The sequence below is a fragment of the Magnolia sinica genome, chromosome 16 (assembly GCF_029962835.1).
Source record: "Magnolia sinica isolate HGM2019 chromosome 16, MsV1, whole genome shotgun sequence".
In the NCBI taxonomy this organism is placed as follows: domain Eukaryota; kingdom Viridiplantae; phylum Streptophyta; class Magnoliopsida; order Magnoliales; family Magnoliaceae; genus Magnolia; species Magnolia sinica.
Genome location: NC_080588.1, coordinates 4,503,945 through 4,524,769, shown reverse-complemented (window position 1 = coordinate 4,524,769; position 20,825 = coordinate 4,503,945).

Genomic DNA, 20,825 nt, shown 5'->3' with positions numbered 1-20,825 from the left:
AAAGAATTAAATTCATAACATTACAATTATTAATATATTATCAACTCTATCTATTATTGAATATGATCATATCGTATATCAACTGAAACCTTAATTCTAATGAATATAATCTTACTGGGCTTTTAGTTCACCCAAATTATAATAGTTCTTAGAGGTTTTCAAAGAGAGGAAGGAGTGGTATAGGCAGAATACTCAAATGACTACTTCTATTAAAGCATCATCCGTAGTTTAGGTTAAATTATTTTTATTTTGTTTTAATTAATGTAATAAGACATTAGTGATGATTTTTTTTTAATATACAATTTAGTGAAAATAGATTAGTTAGTTTTGAATTTTTAAATTTAAGTTGGAGTTAAATTATAGCTTAATGAAGTTCTAATTGAGTTTAGTGTGAATATAAGATGTGTGGAATGGAATATCAAAGAATAAATGCTTAAATTTAACCCTAAAACTTATGATTGGGGTTATCATACACTGGTTCCGAATTTCAAGGCGTGACAAATGTGACTTATTGAAAGCGTTTACCCTATGGTGGAAGCAAAACTTAAACCAACCAAACCTTTTATGAAAAATAGTAGTTGATCGGGGTTTGCTATCTTTTTCTCATTCTCCTCTCGAATCGGCGACCATAATATTTCTACTCTATGGGCCAAGGAAGCTTTCTAACCCACCCTCATATATTTATAGACTTGTAAGTGTTTGCCACTAAACGTTTTTTTTTTTAATCATTCAAAGATTTTCTATAGAAATCCTTGTAGGATACTCAAATCGTAATTAATACCTATAATATGTTTGCCTAACCACGCAAGAACTTTGATAAAGTCAAACATGTTCAAGTATGGACATATCAACATATACACTTTATGGATGTAAATAATCACTATATTTCATGTTATTATACATATATCCTTTTATATACCACTTTAAAGCCTACTGTCTTAGTCCCATCATATCCCACGATTATGATTGATCATTTAAAATAAACCTAAACCATTGATTTTATAAAACAATGCATATAATGATTTCAAAATCAATTATTTAATTATAATAATTATAAAACTAATTTAGCTAGGCTTATTGATCAATTGTTTTGATTCTTAATATAACGTTAAACTCATAATCATCACAAATCCTTTGTTAAGAATCATATCCCTATGAAACATGAAAACCACTTAAGTCACTACTATCTATTTGGGATGCTACATATTGGTGAATTAAAGTAATCGATCAAAATTTTACAAGGACCCCTAGTTCTCTTAAGTCTAAAGATAAGCACATTGTTTGAAGTATCTTTGATATTATTAAAATATCCTCAATATCATCTGTACTTTAGCTCAGTGATACCGATAACACTAGTAGTGATACTAATAACACTAGTAGTTTAAAATTTTAGGTATTGTCAATGCATCGTTCAATATTACCAATGTATCAATATTACTAATGTATTGTTAATATTTTTATTGTTTAAATTCCATGTGTCGCTTATATTGCCAATGTATATGTATCAACAATGTATTTTCAATATTTTCAATTGTGTATTCCATGTGTTGCTTGTATCGCCAGTGAATTAGCGATATTTCAATAATATTGCCGAGTTTCCCTGGGGTTAGTAAAATAATGCCAAAAATATGGTTATTAAAAAAAATCATTTTATTTTTTTCATGGGATCATGGTTTTATGCATTGTTCAATTTGTCAATGATAATATCGATAATATTGTGATATTATCGTTATCGCAACATGGGTGATATCAGGACCATAATTCATTTCATTTTTAGTTGTTAACGATTTCTAGTCAGAATATCGTGTTATTAATATTTTTTCACATTTCCTTAGTGTTTCTCTACATTACCAATTATCAACGATATCGATATTGTTTTCATATCCCTGGCTAACAAAACTTATAGTGATACCGATAGTTAGAACATTGGACAAGCGTAACAAGCATAAGATTAGAGTTGGACACAAATAGAGTTAGCTTGGTCAGCTTGCTCGACTCAACTCGGAATGCTTGATTCGACTCGAAACTAGGTTTGGGCCAAGTCAAGCTAGTTTTTGAAAATTTTAAAAAAAATCAAGCCGAGTCCGAGCTTGCTTGAGATCGAATCAATGTGACTTAAATCAAGCCATAGTGCATGTCATGTGAAGGTGGGAATAACGATTTGTCTTGGAGAAGGAGGAAGTGTGGTTCTTCTCTGTTTTGTCGTTAGAGTAGCAGATTAGGAAACTCTTCTTATAATTGAGAACTCGTTTGAGCGAGGTGATAAACATTGAACCGTAATAGAAAACTGCATTAAACTTAGAAAGGCTCGAATCAAAATTCAGAGAATTTAATTCAGCCAGTTCCTGAGGTGGCCACAATGGTCGTTGGCGACAACAGAGTTCCAACCGTGGTTACAAATGAGTCATTGATTACGAATCAAGAGGAGGAAATCAGAAAAAGGGAATTCAGAAATCTTACAGCCAAAGAGGGAAGTGATGGAGCATGGATTTCGTCCTCATGCGGACCACAAACGAAGGAAAGAGACAAGCGTCGTCGGTCACCCAAGAAAAGGTTCAAGAGGAGGAGATGTGGAACTATAATAGGTATTTTCTCCCATGACAAATGGACAAAGATCTGTCCTATATGCAGTAGACATGGTTGCCGATAAAGGTGGATGCCCCTCTCTCATGCCAAATGCAATAAGGGCTCTATAAGAGAATGACACTAGTTCTTGTTAGAGCTGGGACACGAGTTCATACCATAATGGATAAACTAATGTAGTAGAGGTTATGGTTCGTGAAACTTTTAATGGGCAGGACACGTGTTGAAGATGCAACATGTGTCTCTTAGGTCTTACTGCAAGAAAGGATGTTGTCCATGACAGTCCGATAAATCAGCTCGAAAGCTCAAGCGTGAACTCAGCTCGAGCTAGCCCGAGTTGCTAACCGAACTGAGTTGAGCTGGCCAGTCAGGCTTGAGGACCGAGTCGAGCCGATTTCGAGATGGGGTTGGTTGTTGGCCAAACTGAGACGAGTTGTGCCAAACTCAACTTGGTTCAACTCGTGTTCAACTCTACATAAGATGCATGCTAATACTAAACAACTAAATTCAACTTGACTTCATACATCTAGTCAATGTTTACACATTAGCACACCTATACGTGTAAGGATAATGTCTCGTGGTAGAGACTTATCATAGACACAACAATCACATCATGCATGGTAGCATACTGATTATCCTGACTTATCCTTTAATCATAGCAATATTCTAGATCTACAAAGATCTGAACAAGTTAATCCTTACAATGTATTTCCATATTAAACTTGTCATATTTTATTTCCTAGGGATATAGAAAAATAAATGAAGTTTTTTACAAATATGTCTTAATCATATCCATTTCATGTACATACAATAATAATGAGCAATAAACAAAGCATTAATGGAGAAAATATATAATTCATTGGACTAAAAGTTGAAAATATATAATTCATTAGACTAAAAGGGCATACATTCTAACCTTATTATGTATCATCATTTACTATTGGAGCTATCAAATGAAGAGTGCTAATTAATAATCCAACAAAGATCATTTTAAAAATAGTAAGAAAAGTACACAATGTCACCCAAATAGTATATAAAATTATTTTTCAAAAACTGATTCCTTAAGATTTCTATTACATGGATTGTTTTTCTAAAATATGACTTGAGATTCGTACCACAAAATTCCTCAGGAACTCTATTTTAACAAAAGATACATTAACCTTTTATGGTCCATGAAGCATATGCCATGTAATTTCTTTGATAGCCTCTCCTGGCTAAAATTATTTTATAATTAATGATTGTGATCATAATGACAATAGCCATGTGGTGCTTTGAGTGACACTATTTATCGGCATAAGTTTGTGTGGATGGTGCAAAACATTTAATATAGATTCTTTCTCACGTCATCATGTGTATGAAAGTCAAGTGCAGTATTTCAATTATACTCCATCCATAGTTAAGTTAGAGATTTGGATGGTTGGATAATTGTATATGATGCATATATAATTTTTTACTAGCATAGGTTAAACATATGAATAGTTTTTATATGCAGAAGATATATCAAGTATTAGTCTTCATTACATGTATTGTATCCCCCGGAAGTCTGGTAGAAAGTTTAGTTATCCAACCTTTCTATCAAAGGTAAAAAGCTTTTATAGGAAAGAGATCCTCTAGTGTATATCATTTGTAACGACATGGTTTTGATTAACAAGACAAGAAATGGAGTAAACACATAAATAGAACAATGAAGGATTCTTTAGAATCTAAATGTTTTTTTTTTTTAATAGAGAAGATAAAATGCAATTTTATTAATAATGGAAAATAAAATGAGAAATTAGTTAATATTGTTGTCTCATAAATACCTTAAACTGATCAGTTTTTACATATTAGGTTAATTACTCAGCAAAGCGAAAAGATTAAGAAAGATGTTACTTGAATAATTATAATTATATAGATGAAGTGGAGATAGCCTTTAGAAGTTTTAGGTGATCACCACGTACCAATGAAATTAAGGAGGAAGTTATAAGGACAGCTATAAGACCAACCATGTTTCACGGAGGAGGCCAAACATTGGTAATAAAGGAATAACGTGTTCACACGATAAATATGGTAAGAATAAGTATGTTAAGATGGATGAGTAGCAATACAATAGTAGATAGAATTAGGAATGAATGCATATGAGAGAACTTAAGAGTTGCACCAATCAATGGTAAGACAAGGGAAGTAGAGTTAGATGGTTGGGCCATGTGCAACAGTAATTGTTATGGGTAGAAACGGATTAGCCACTAAGGAAAAATCAGCTCGAGCATACATGCACAATGCGATGAGCTCGACCAACGCCAATCATAACCAAAGAGCTCCTTAATGGCCAAAGAAGGGCATTCTGTTACATTTTACGGAGCGACCTCGGGGTCGACCATCAATAGAGAGAATCTCTCCGCCTCCGACCGACATCGAGCCCTCACAGACGTCAAGCCCTTCCATGGACCCAACCTTTTCGAGTTGGTGCTCGAAACAATTCTTGGGAAAGAGGCCCGGAGTACGACCTCTGTTGTATAACAAGATGAAAAGGATGGTCATCCCCGGTATTCCCTATGTATCCTACTAAGGAAAAGAGCTCAGCCCCGGTGCTCGGCAACACGTTCCAGAGGCAGATTGACAAGTAACTTTCTCGACACCAAGGGAGAACTCAGACACTACTCGCCAAAGGAGTCAGGTCGGCATAACCTCTCTTCTATTAAATTTCGACTTGGTCCCGATGGTGTCTACTTAAAATTCCAGTCGAGGATCTAGGAAGGTGACTACAGCACGGATCTGCCCGAGATCTCAGCCGCTGATCTCGGGAGATCCTTACGGCATGTTCAGGATCCGAATCTCTACATTACGCACCTATTAAACAAGGAGATCGCCCCCTACGCCACTGTTATCTCTCACCTATAAAGAGGAGCATCAATAATAGTGAAAGGTACGCACAATCTTCCACTAAAAAAAAACTTTACGTTCCACTAGACCTAATTTGCCTATCCGACTTTAACATCGGAGGGTCCTCTGCAGCAGCCAGGGTCACCGTCTTTATCTTATCTTGTAGGTCCTAAGTGGTCTAAGGAGGACGACCAAATTTTTGCATCAACAGTAACCAAGATCTACACAATTTAAAAGTGAGTCAGTTCAAGTCGAAGGTTCTAAAAGGGTAAAGAAAAAGGCGTGTTTGGTGCGTGTAATAAAATGGTATTGAATTGTATTAGATGGGATTAACATTGTTATTGCACAATGATTGCATGTCTGGAAATACCATGGAATTTTAGCCATCCAATCTCATGTTTAGGATAAAATTCTTGCTACGGGAAAATACTAGATTAAGCAAAATCCTGTTTGGTAGACCATGGATTTCTAATCAATGGATCAAATTCACAATAGATGCCGTTCACTTATACACATATATAACCAGAATGTCACGTGTAAACGGTGTATATGGATCGACATCATGGATAAACGCATGCATCAATGTGGGGCCCACATGTGTAGTGGATTTCAAAATCTACAGAAACCTACATGGGACCAAATGCAATTCCATCCCACCTAATCCCACCCTTTCTCATCCTCCTCAGGTGGTGCTGATGGAATTTGTGTAGGACTAAATGCAATTCTATCCTACCCAATCCCATCTAATACCTGCGCCAAACACCCCCTAAAGGAATTAGGTGGAGGCACTAAGAAAATTTGAGTACTTATAAAATTTATATGAAAATATGGTCCATGATAGAGTGAAAAGGCATAACAAGATTCATGATGTGACCCTAGTTAGTTGGGATAAAGCTTCAATGAGGATGGTGATGAAAGTAAAGAGTAACGGTGGCAATGCGCGGGGTAGCCAGCCTGACCTAGCTCTAGGTTAGGATTGGGCCTAGCATGCATGGCAATATCAATTTTAAATCGGTCTTGGGCTCAAGTTCTTTTACTCAAATTCAATCCGAGCCAGCCAAACCCATCTCGACTTTATATGTACATGTGTCATGCTACAAATATACCATCTAAATCCTTAACTAGACAACCCTCCTATCTTCAATGTACACCAATGGTTTAATTCCTTCAAATGCCTACATTTTTACTCATGTGGTCCACTTGATTGTGTGTGTGTGTGTGTGTATATATATATATATAAAGAAAATGCGATAAATAAGGATTGTATCAAATTTTGGGCTGGGCAGGTTGGGTCAGTTTTTGCCTGGGCCCAACCAATTTTTTTAAGGTCAGGCTTGGGCCTGTGGTTCTTAAGTCAGGCCGCCTTAGCCTGACTTGGCCCAAAACCCACCCCATCGCTACCCCCAGGTGAGAGGTTTTATATATATATATATATATATATATATATATATATATATATATATATATATATATATATATATATATATATATATATAGTGTAGGAAGGAGCATTTGATCAGCTGATAACCCACATATTGCAACTGGGGTGGTAAATCTAGACCGTTCATCTTGTGGGCCCAGCCTACTCAGGCCAATCACAGCCGTCCAATTGAAGCCATGCAAAACAAATACAACATACACTATTCAACTGCAAATCCTTATGTAGGACCCAGTTGGCCCACCTATGATCACTTACATTGATCATAGCCCACAATCACCAATATCGGCTGATCAAAACCATCCAATCGAATGCATGCAAAAATGAACGGCTATTTTGGGGCCATGAGCTATCAACCCCGTACCCCTATTCCCCAATGGCCCACCATGATCATTGGTGGGCCCACACAGTACAAATGTGATTTATTTAATCATGTGGTTTACCTTCAAAGCAGACAAGAAGTTGGGTCTTCTAGAAAGTATTCTGTGGGAATATTATGTAAGAATGGTGTAGACATGTGGATTCCATACACTTTCCATCCAAAATATTATTATTTTTTCAAATAAAAGTTGCAATTAAAAGACTACCCAATTGATTTTATTAATGAATTTTTTAATCTAAGGTGTGATTTTTACAGATTTTGGGGGTCTCAAAGATCAAATCTCACACTTCTCATTACAGAATCTAAATCCATTTCATCCCCATTTGCCGCCAAAAAGAATCTGTTGACTACTCGCAACAACAGCCGTCCAAATCCTATTCTCCCAGTAAGCAGACACGTGGCATGTGAAGGTGAGATCTGGATGGTTCATCCAATGTGCATTAAAAATCACGCCAGTTCAGCAAGAAGGTGGGCTAATAAATGGCTAAAATTTTGATCAACGGTCCACATTCGAGGAGCAGTAGCGGGTCACGTGATGATGGTACTGGATTTTTTTTTAGATGGTTGTGGTTATACCAAGAGGGGCCCAAAATGAACAGACCAGATGTTGTACATGCATGCCATATTCGCCCGTGTGGAGAGGGTAGTAATCGAGATGGCTACACGCGCGAGTAGCCATATCAGTGCTCTTGCCTTGAGTGAAAAGAGGACTCCATGTTCATCCCACATGGAATATTCTACTTTTTAGATTTTATCCTGTTGTTTATCGTAAGGCCTCACATGCAACGAGTTGGACCGCTAAGAAATAGTCCAACTAGTGAAAAATGCCAACGTGTCACACATGCATCACATCCAATCCGTCCATAATGTTAACACAATCATGAATATCATAATACAAGATCAGATCGATCAAATCATCAGATGGGCCACACATGTACTTTTGATCATATCAACGTATGTCCATTGTGGTAGGTCGGACCTTTTTGAAGGATTGGAATTTGTACCCACTTGAAATTTAAGTGCTAGACGGAGCGTAATATACTGTCCAACTAGTTACATGTGAGAGCTTCTCATTTATTGGATTTTTATTTGTTAGTGGTAAGGCAAGTGGGCCCCACAGCCCAAGTGAAAAAAAGAGAAGAACTTTTTTTTTCTACTTTTCAGGTAATGGTAAGAACCAATGTTCTGAATTTGTTTACAATGATTGAGGGTTGAGATGTCGGGTCCCACAAAAGCACTCTAGAACCTTTTTCAAGGAATTATCACACACTGCATGATGGATGGCCATCTCATGATGTAGGGCATTATGGCCATTCTCAAATCATTATCTGATGGTTGGGCCCACCCCCAACTGGAGTTGTAGGCTTATAGCCATGCATAAAAGACTTTTAGTGACTCGGACCTACTCGTCGGGTCTCCGATCGAGTCGGGTGTGAATCAGCCAGACCCGGCCGAGTCGGGAGTTGGGTTTTTTTTTTTTTTTTTTTTAAATAGAAAATCTCCTTGGCTAACTTTGTCATTCGCAATGTTACGAGGTTTGTCAGTAGCTTTGTAACGACTTATTATATGCATGAATGTAGTATACAGTCGAAGAGGCCATTAAAAGCTTATGGATAATGGAGTGCATTTAATCTTTTTGCCATACATTGAATTTTCAACTTGAAGTTTTTTGTTTTTTTTAAAAAAAATTATTTAATCCTGACCGCCCATGGAGTTATTTTAACATGTTATGCATCATTTTGGTTGGCTTGGCTCCATCCATGTCTCATAAGTTCTAGCCCTTGAGAGACAGACTTAGGTCAAAGGTTTGAGAAAGCCAAGTCTAATTGTAGATACTATTAGGAATTTGCAAAAGCAAATTTTGAATTTGGATCACGCAAGATTAAGCAAATGTAAACAAAGCAATATAAGCACAAACAATTTTACATGGAAAAACCCTTAATGAGAAAAAATCACGAGAGACGGCGAATCACTATGAAAGCAAAAGTAAAAGAGATGGAATCACTTACAATGTTAGAAAACTTTCTTTTTCTCCTCCCCAAATCCTAAAAACGATTTGCCCTTGATTAACATACCCTAATCCCACAATTATACCCATATATATAGTGTTATATCGAGAATAGGAAATAATTTGTGCAATTATGCAAAACTGCGCGTGTCGATTTAAGGATCAATCGAGTACACCCTTGATTGGCCGAGCTCTCGAGCAATCAAACATGATCAAAACTATCCAGATAGTTTACAAGTAATTTCCAAATATCATTGATCAATTGAGTTGTGACTTCAATCAATTGAGACCGTCCAAAATTGTCCAGAAACCAATCTGTAAAATTTGGGACTAGCTTAATTGATCGACCAGGGTAGTCAATCGATCAAACCTCTGTTACATGTAAAGATTTAAGATATCTCATAACAATCTCCACCATGGCTTCAATCTTCATTCATGAACCACAACTTCATCTCTAGTTTGCCCCCATCACAGCTTTTCCATCACCATCGCTTTTCATGCACACTCCATCTTCACCATCTTTTTGCCAGACCCAGAGAAGTCAAACATAATCGAAATTTCTCTGCGGGAATCACTTTTGTTAGTATATCCATAAGATTTAACTCATATGGATCTTCTTAAAAACGACACTGCCTTTCTCAAGTACCTGTTGGATAAAATGATGACGAGTGCCAATATGTTAGTTCTAAAATGGTAAATTGAATTCTTCGCCAAATTGATCGCACTTTCACTGTCACAATTAACCAGCCTGACCTCCTGCTAAAACCCAAGTTTGTTCATCATTTCTTGCAACCAAACACCTTCCTTGAATACTTTCATTACCACCATATACTCAACTTTCGTCATTGTCATATATTAAGCTACCTTTATGAAAAGAGTAACTACAGATTGAAGCTTCAACATCCAACTGACCGCTTCACCCACTTCTAGAAATGAGTAGTCGGAAGTCGACCTTCTGTTGTCTACATTCCCCGCATAATCTGAATCTATATAAATTATTAACTTTCCTTCTTATTTCTAAAATGTCAGGACGTAGTTCGCTATACCTTGTAAATAATGAAGTAACTATTTCACTGCCTCTCAATATTGCTTGTTGGGGTTTTGCATATATCTGCTCATAACACTGACTACATGTGAAATATTCAATCTCGTAAAGACCATGACATACATTAAAATGTCAATCACGCTCCAATAGGGCACACGAGATATAACTTGTTTTTCTTCATCTGTAATAAGACATTGCTCTGAAGAAAACCTAAAGTGATAGCATGAGGTGTGCTAACTAGCTGAGCCTTATCTATCCCAAACTTCACCAATACCTTCTCAGGTTACTTCACTTGAGATAACTGTAATCTACTCCTCTCTTTATCTTTATGTGTTTATGCTAATAATTTTCTTTGCAGTCCCCAAATCTTTTATTTTGAATGTCCCAGATAGTCAAATATTCAATATATTAATCTCATACATACTTTGATTGGCGATAAGTACGTCATTAACGTATAATACCAATAGAATAAATCCTCCATCACTTAGTATCTAGAAATAGACACATGATCATATTCGCTCTTAGTAAACCACTGACTCACTATGAAATATTCAAACTTCTTGTACCACTTCCTAGGCGACTGTTTCAGTACATTTAACTTGTAATAAGCATAATCACAAGTATACCCAATTTACAAAGACAACATCATCATCACATATCCACTAATATAAACATTTGAATACAATACTAAAAGGGAAATACGTAAATCGAAAGTCAAGCTCCAGAAGACCGCTGACGCTCCAAGCTCAACACTGCTGCAACCTAACATTACCTGCACGCATCTATCGTGCATAAGCCTATAGAAAGCTTAGAGGGTGGTGTAAGTGTGTGCACAAGGTAAGTGCCAAGTATTCAATACAATGCCATCATCATATAATACCGGAAATACTGGTAATCCATAAATCGTACATTATCAGAATAAGCAGAAAGGCATCATGAATTATCAGAGTAAGTAGAAATACTGACAAGGTTATAAATCATAAGATAACAGAGTAAGCAATATAGAACAACTATGCAAATAAGGAGTCATAAAGAGCTAAATATCAGATGCCGAGGATGCGATGCAATATACAATTCCTGATGAGTTCACGAATAGCATCAACCGTAACTAGACCATATAAATGCAGAAACGTATTAACCTAAAATGTCGTATGCTACGAATGTCATGCAATATGCGGTACAAATGGAATGACCATACTGGAGTGTGAAGTCGGGATGATAGTATGTAATATCGTAGGCTATGGGGTCCATCACAAGGGACTTCTATCCAAACCAGTTCCATACCTAAATTTGGATAGTCAGACTCAATGTGGTGAACTCCTGATCTCAGGTTAGTCACATGCCCCAACCGAAATCCTAGCCATTACAAAAGCACACGTAACAAATAGTTGCGATCCACCAACCCAAGTGGATAGTGAATGAATGAATGCATGAATGAGTATGCAACTCCTGCTCACTAAATTCACATATCAGTACAGTTCATCTCTGGGATCATTACCGGGGTTTAGTACACTCCAAATGGCACGCCCCTCAGCTAGCTCACGGTCAAGTGAGCGTAAGAAACCTCACTATCCGCTGGCTAATAGTTTTCCAATACCTATCCGCACGTCGATAGCGGATCCATTCACGAGCTAATTAAACTCGGCCTAGTATTGCCCCCTACCCTCAAGCGGGTAAGGCCACATCCCCTCCCAACCGACCATGACACGGTGGGAGATATGGCCTCCTGGTATTCGGCACTCGGGTGCTCATGTATCCACTCGGTCTCAAGGTTGGGGCGTCTCCTGGCTACGGAGGTTTAGAAATTTTCACCCAGGGGACATCTATGGCATCCGTATACTAGAACCAAATATTTTCAGTGTCCCATTTGGCCATCCACGATATGCCTGTGGAGGCTACGGCCCTGATGTCGCTAGGGCATACAGTAATCATAATGCAAGATGCATGAGTCATACAATCCAGTCATGCATCAATCCTGCGCATACCGTGCGCTCATGTGAGATAACCTCCGCCTATCAGGGAGTCTCATAACATGCTCAATGACATATGCAATGATCAACCACATCTCATAACAAACATGCAGATGATGCGTGTGAGCATGTATCATGATGCTATGCTGTTACATACTCATAATCGGTATTAATAGCCAGCATCGACAATCGACCTCGATAATGTGGACATTTAACCAACATTGCCCCCAAGGAATGACCCACATAGATCCTAACATATAGTGGACCCATGACCTCACACAAGGGACAAATATACAACACCATGGGCCTCACTCAAGAGCTTAATACACATCACGATGGGCCTTTCACATGGGCCTAACATACATCACAATGGGCTCCATAGCCTAGCCCTCAAATACACCACAATGGGCCTCATACAATCATAATGGGCCACGTCACATGGGTCTAATACGTATCACATGGGCTACATCACATGGGCCTATATACATCGGATGGGCCACATCTCATAGGCTCCGAATACATCACAATGGGCTACAACTCATGGGTCCCAAGTACATTGCAGTGGGCCTCTCACACGGGTCCATTATGCATCACATCAAGATGGGCCTCAATGGATGGCCATAGATACGTCACATTGGGCCTCATATACATCAAGTGGGTCGCATCACATGGGCCACATATACATCACAATGGGCTTCTAACACGGGCCACATATACATCACAATGGGCCTCTAACACGGGCCTAATATACATCACAAAGGGCTCCATAGCCTTATATACATTACATTAGGCCTCGACAATCTGACTCGATCAAGATACTCAGCCTTGACAATCGGGATCAGCTTATACAATCGGCCTCGACAGATCAGAATCGGCCTTAACAAATCAGAATCGGCTTCGACAAATCAGAATCAGCCTCGATACTCGACCTCGACAATCAGAATCGGCCGAACAAGGCCTAAGGAAAGGTCATAATGTGGACATTCGACCACCATTACCCATCAACATGGACATTTAATCGACATTGCTCCCCAAGGAGTGGTCCACATAGAGCCATACGTATAGTGGGCCCATGGCCCTACACAAGGGCCTAACATACATCGCTATGGGCCTCACTCATGGGCCGCATATGCATCACATTGGGCCACGCCCATGGGCCTTGGATACATTATAATGGGCCACATCCCATATGCTTCTCATACATAACATCGGGCCTTGCCATCTGGGTCGAAAATACATCACAATGAGCCTCAACCCATGGGCCTTAATGCACAATGGGTAGGCCCTACACTTGGGTCTAATATACATTACAGATGGGCCCTGCGCAGGGGCCTCATACACAACAAGCATGGGCCTATCAATGGGCCCTAGGGAGGGTTATAATGTGGACATTTAACCAACATTATTCTTACAATGTGGACGTCAAACCAACATTGCTCCCAAGGCATGGCCCGCCATAAATATCATTACACAAACCATGGTGGAATCACATTCAATGGGCCTCATGTACATCCCATTGGGCCTCGACCTATGGGCCTCAAATACATCAAATGGGCCTCAACCCATGGGCCGTTATACATCACAATGGGCCTAACCCATGGGCCCCAAATATATCACAATGGGCCCCAACCCACGGGCCGTAACACATCACAATGGGCTTTACCAAATGGGCCCTAATACATCACAATGGGCCTCAACCCATGGGCCTTAATACATCACAATGGGTCTCAACCCATGGGCCCCAAATATATCACAATGGGCCTCAACCCATGGACCTTAACACATCATAATGGGCTTTACCAAATGGGCCCTAATACATCACAATGGGTCTCAACCCATGGGCCCCAAATATATCATAATGGGCCTCAACCCACGGGCCCTAACACATCATAATGGGCTTTACCAAATGGGCCCTAATACATCACAATGGGCCTCAACCTATGGGCCCCAAATACATTACAATGGGCCTCATAAATATCAAGGTGGGCCTCAGCAACAGGCCATAAATACATCAAGGTGGGCCTCCTCAAATGGCCCTTATAAATATCAAGGTGGGCCTCCTCAAATGGGCCTTATGAATATCAAGGTGGGCCTCAACAATAAGCCATAAATTCATCAAGGTGGGCCCCCCTCAAATGGGCCTTATGTATATACCAAGGTGATTTCAGTGGTAGACGTTTCAATGCTCACATTGCCGTTTGGTCCACTTGATAAATAGATCAGTCCACTTGATAAATAGATCTGTCTTATTTCGTTTCAAGCCTTAAAATGAGCTTGCCCAAAAAGGTTGGATGATTTGGGTGCAACACATGCATCATGGTGGGTCCCATAAACCACAACTCCATCTCTAGTTTGCCCCCATCATAGCTTCTCCATCACCATTGCTTTTCATGCACACTTCGTCTTCATCATCTTTTTGCCAGACCCAGAGAAGTCAAACATATTCGAAATTTCTCTGCGGGAATCACCTTTGTTAGTATATCCATAAGATTTAACTTGTATAGATCTTCTTAAGAGTGACACTGCATTTCTTAAGTACCTGTTGGATAAAATAATGACGAGTGCCAATATGTTAGTTCTAAAATGGTAAACTGAATTCTTCGCCAACTTGATCGCACTTTTATTGTCACAATTAACCAGCATGACCTCCTGTCGAAACCCAAGTTTGTTCATCATTTCTTGCAACCAAACACCTTCCATGAATACTTTTATCACCACCATATACTCAACTTTCGTCATTGCCTATATTAAGCTTCCTTTATGAAAAGAGCAACTACAGATTGAAGCTTCAACATCCAACTGACCACTTCACCCACTACTACAAATGAGTAGTCGGAAGTCGACCTTTTGTTGTCTACATTCCCGCGTAATCTGAATCCACATAAATTATTAACTTTCCTTCTGATTTCTTGTTGAGGGTCAAATATTGCATAGTAAACCCCATTTATTACTTAGATTTACGAACATAGTACTGCTTAACGGCTCAATTTAATCGTGTTTGTGATGCAAGATGTAATCAGGAGCGTGGACTGAAAAATAGTATCAAAAGCATGGATTTGACACTCCGAAGTCATCAGAGCAAGGGACGAACTCCAGGGGACCAAGATCAACGGAATTACACACCAGGGGTCCGCGAAAATTGAGAAACTGAAGCTCAAGCGGCCTGAAAGTCAGCCAAAATGCAAGATCACTGGGTTTCCATCATCTGTTTGGCTCGAAAATTCATACATAGCTTGAGGGCCATAAATTAACCGTACTCGTAAAATTTCAACCATTGGATGCCTCTAGAAGTGGCACAACTGTCAGATCAGCCCATAAACAGTTGATTCTGGGCCCACCTAATCTTCGAATATGCTTCAACTTTGGTCTCAACCCCTTAAATTTTATGATTCAAAAGATAGACGGTGCAGATTTCGCACAAACATCATATGTGGACCCCATATGAGACGGGTGTGCATAGTGCATAAGTGCACTAGCCGTGTACGGCAACGAAAAAATCTTCAAACCGTCTCTGACCGAGACTCCTTCCATGAAATGGAAAGCATTCCAGCGTCTGTGTAACGGACGAACGCTATCCTTCCGATTTTGAGTTGTGGGGCCCATGCATCGTTCAAAAGACAGATCTGGACCGTCCATGAGAATCACAATGGCCATATCACTCATGCCTAGGTGGAAAATTTTCAAAAGGTCCCGGAGATCCATTTTTGATCGTCCAAAAGAAAGATAGACGGTGAATGGATCTGGTACAATGGGCCATGCATAATTTGAAGAAAACCCACCCTTCCTGACCAGTTTTTCGTCAGGAATCCAAAGAACGGAGTAGATTTATCATTCGAAGCCGATAAGTGGGTCCCACCGACAGCCAGCGCAAGAAGCGCTGGCTCTGTTTCGTACGTCCGTGAAATCCGGCCGTTGTGGGCCATTATGCGTCCATGGTGGTGGTCGGATGCATGATCCAGACCATCCAATATATTGAAAATGTGGCCCTAACCCTGTTCATGATGTCTTTTTTGAGATATTTGGAAGAATAGCCGAGCAAACTCGATCCAAACGCAAGACGTTTTGCGCTTTTGCTGCGCATGCGAACTCTGCTGCGTAAACAGGTTCCGAAAATTCTCATGGTGCGGGAAGGAGACTTCGGACGGAAGTTGTACAGGATCGGAAGCCATTGCCAGGGGGTCTTCTATAAAGGAGAGGGGATTCAAGCTGAAAAGGAAAAAAAAGGAGGAGGATTCAAGGCGGCCGTGGAGCAGACAGAGAGACAGAGAGTAGTATTTAATTGTTTTTATTTGTTTATTTCTATGACTTCTTTTGATTATTTCCTTGAGGATGTTTAGCCTAATCATGTCAGGCTAAAACCTCTTATAAGGTTTTGATTTTGATGCTTTTGATTTATTGTTGCTAGGTGGACCACTTTGGAGTTGGTTATTAAAAGGAATTTTTCCTTAGGTCGTTCCATCCGAGTGGGCCAACGACATCTACCAAATGAAAAATGAAGAAATGGAATAGAGTATTTGACACTTTGATGTTTATGAGGGGCCCTGTTATGCCCATCGATCTGGGCATGGTTGGATAATGGTACCCTTCATAATCATCTAAATTGGTTGGTAATTAGTTTAATCCTGTTGTTTGCTTTGTCTCCTAGGCATGGTTAGATGATGGAATCCATTCTGATTCATATACCTTTCATCTCGTGAAGATTAAATCAAGTAAGTTCAGTTTGATTTCCATGATTCTTGATGTAGGCATAAGATCTCCCTGATCTCTACAAGTGGATCCTCTGAATCCCTAGTGTTCTTCCTCTGAATTCCTTAAGTTTTAGATTAGTATTTCACCATTATTCATCAATTTATATTTGATTTCGATTTCATCCTAGGCTATTTCTATTTCTACCTAGTTCAGATAACGTACAAGTATCAGTCCCTTGGGATTCGACCTCGGTCTCACCGAGTTTGTTACTACATCACAACCCTATACTTGGGGAGTGAACATTTCTAAAATGTCAGGACGTAGTCTACTATACCTTGTAGATAATGAAGTAACTATTTCACTGTCTCTCAATGTTGCTTGTTAGGATTTGACATATATTTGCTCATAACACTGATTACATATGAAATATTCAGTTTCGTAAAGACCATGATATACATCAAAATGTCAACCACGCTCCAATAGGGCACATGAGATATAACTTGCTTTTCTTCATCTGTAATAGGATATTACTCTGAAGAAAACCTAAAGTGATAGCATGAGGTGTGCTAACTAGCTTAGCCTTGTCTATCTCAAACTTCATCAATACCTTCTCAGGTTACTTCACTTGAGATAACTGTAATCTACTCCTCTCTTTATCTCTATGTGTTTATGCCAATAATCTTCTTTGCAGTCCTCAAATCTTTTATTTTGAATGTCCCAGATGGTCGAATATTCAATATATTAATCTCATACATGCTTTGACTGGCGATAAGTACGTCATTAACATATAATACCAATAGAATAAATCCTCCATCACTTAGCATCCAGAAATAAACACATGATCATATTCACTCTTAGTAAACTGCTGACTCACTATAAAAGATTCAAACTTCTTGTACCACTTCCTAGGCGACAGTTTCAGGCCGTACAACGACCTTCTCAGCCTGCAAACCCTGTTCTCTAACCCATTTTCTTTAAACCCCTCTAGTTGCTTCATGTATATCTGCTATTCTAATTATCTATATAAGAAAGCAGTCTTAACATCATATGTTCCAATTCAAGGTTGTATTGGGTGACCAGTGCCAACACAAACTTAATAGATACCTGCTAACCATAAGCGCGAAAATTTTATTGAAATTGACACCCTCGTTCTGCACATACCCTTTTGTAACTAATATTGCCTTGTACATATCTCGTTTCTTCTTGTAAATTCACTTAGACCTGATCGTTTTACGCCCAACGGAAAGCTCCACTAGCTCTTACGTCTCATTCTTATACAAAGAGCCCATATTATCTTTCTCGCTATCATTCACTTCTTAGCATCTGAGTCATCGAGTGATTTCTGAAATGTAGACGGATCCCTCTTATCCGTAATGAGGGCAAATATAATATTTGATTCATCTATGTATCTCGCTAGTAATCTACAATTTCTAAGTGAATTTCTCCTGAGAGGCAGCTGCTCTATCCGCTCATGTACTTTTTGTTACAGCTCAGCTTCAACTTGTGTTTCATTCATGTTAATTTCAACATCCATCACCACTGATTTTTTTTTGTTCATTATGTTTTTCCTTACGAAATAAAGATTCCTCATCAAACCTGACGTCACGACTAATCGTGACGTTCCGTGTGACCTGGTCATGCAACTTGTATCCTTTCATACCATCACCAAAGCCAACAAAGATACACTTATTCGGCCTTTAGTTAACGGACGGTACATGAGAGTAAGCATCACAATAAAAACTCACATAATTGAGTAATCAACTTCATGATCACTCCACACTTCTTTTGAAACTTTACAACCATTTGGCGTAGACGAAGATCAATTTATTAAGTAACAAGTCATGTTAATGACCTCAATCCATAGCTCATTTCCTAATCCAGCATTGCTCAACCTCTCTGTAAGAGAGTTCGATTCATCCATTCTGTTGCACCATTCTGCTTTAGTATGTGCCTGACTATATTATGTTGTATGATCCTCTCATCTTTGTAAAACTAATTAAATTCTTTCGAACCAAATTCACCTCCATTATCTATCCTTAAAACTTTCAAATTCCACCCTGACGATTTTTCCACAATCGCCTTCCGCACTTTGAAGGCAGTTAAAATGTCTAACTTGTACTTCATGAAGTACACCCAAACCTTTCTAGAGTAATCATTTATGAATGATATAAAGAACAATGACCCCATTCTAGAAACTGCAAGTGATGTCCCCCATACATCAGAATGCACATAATCTAAAATACCCTTAATAATATATTTATCCGATTTAAAAGATAATTGTGATTGTTTACAATATATATAATGCTAGCATACATCAAAATCAATGCTTTTGAATGCAAGAATCAACGAACAATAAAAGCTACCTTCATGCCACACCCGCTCATGTGACGTAGACGTGCATGGCACAAACGTGACAATGTGGACTCTACTAAGGATGTTGCAACTCCACTCAATAAGGTATACCCGATCAATTTGTAAAGGTTACCGTTCTGTTGTGCCTTCATCATTACGAGTGCCACATTTGAAACCTTTAGGACGCGATCGAAACCGGTGAACTTACACCAAATTGCCTCGGGTGCTCCCAAAGAGATCATATTCTTCCATAAATCAGGAACATGTCTCACATCTATCAGAATGCGTTCCATCTCATCAGACATCCTGAGGCACACCGATTCGATTGCAATGACCTTACAGGTAATATCATTACCCATAAACATATTGCCACCATTTCGTTGTATGTGGTGAACCAATCTTGATGTGAGTTCATGTAGTATGAGGCCCCCATATCCAAAATCTTCACATTGCTGAGATAGTTACATTTGGATGTGGTCAGAACATTACTAGCGTCCACATCCTAACTCGATTCCTCTGCATTGGCCTCCTTTGGTGCTTCATCAACTTCGTCTCCCTTTTGAGCTTTAGGATTTCGGCTATCATTCTTCATATATACATGTCTTCTACAGTTCTAATACTTCATCTTTCACTTGCCTTTAGACTTGGACTGTGACTGCGACAGATTTCTCTTCTCCTACTCTGAATTCCTTCCATAGCTACCAATGCATCCGTAAAACCCGTGTTGTTGTCCTTTTTCAACACCCTCAACTGAAGGGCTGAGATGACATTCTCAACATCAATGGTCTCTCTACCGTGGCATATCGTGTCTACAAAGCTATCGTAAGACTCTATAAGAGAGTTCAGCGGAATTAGTGCTTGATCTTCCTCACTTTTCTTCACTTCGATCGTAAGACTCTTTAAGAGAGACTATAAGGATCGATTGATCGAGATCGATCGAGCACACCCTCGATCAATCGAGCTCCCATGTTCGAGTGATCAAACATGCTTAAAACTGTTCGAGTGATCAAACATGCTCAAAACTGTCCAAAGATTTTATAAATAATTTCTAAATATCATCGATCGATTGAGTTAAGACTTCAATCAGTCGAGACTGTCTAAAATTGTCCAGAGACAAATCTGTATAATTCGGACCTATCTTGATTGATCAACCAAGGTTTAAAATTGTCTCAAAACCTTATTACATATATAGATTTAAGACATCTCATAATAGATACCCCATGTGGTAATGGAATAGTCGGTCACACCTTATCAGAATGATTATTATCACACAAAAACCTAAAAATCTAGAATGATACACCCATCTAAATATATCTAAGTAGGTGTAAATCAATCCAACATAGATTAAACCAATTGAAAGTCTAATCTAAGCTATCTAAACTCTGAAATAAGGTCAGATTGGACATTTGGTGGTAGCGGAAATCTAATCTCTATTGGAATCTTTTCTCCTTCGAATGCTACAAATGTGTTCCTATAATCAATTATATGTCAGGATT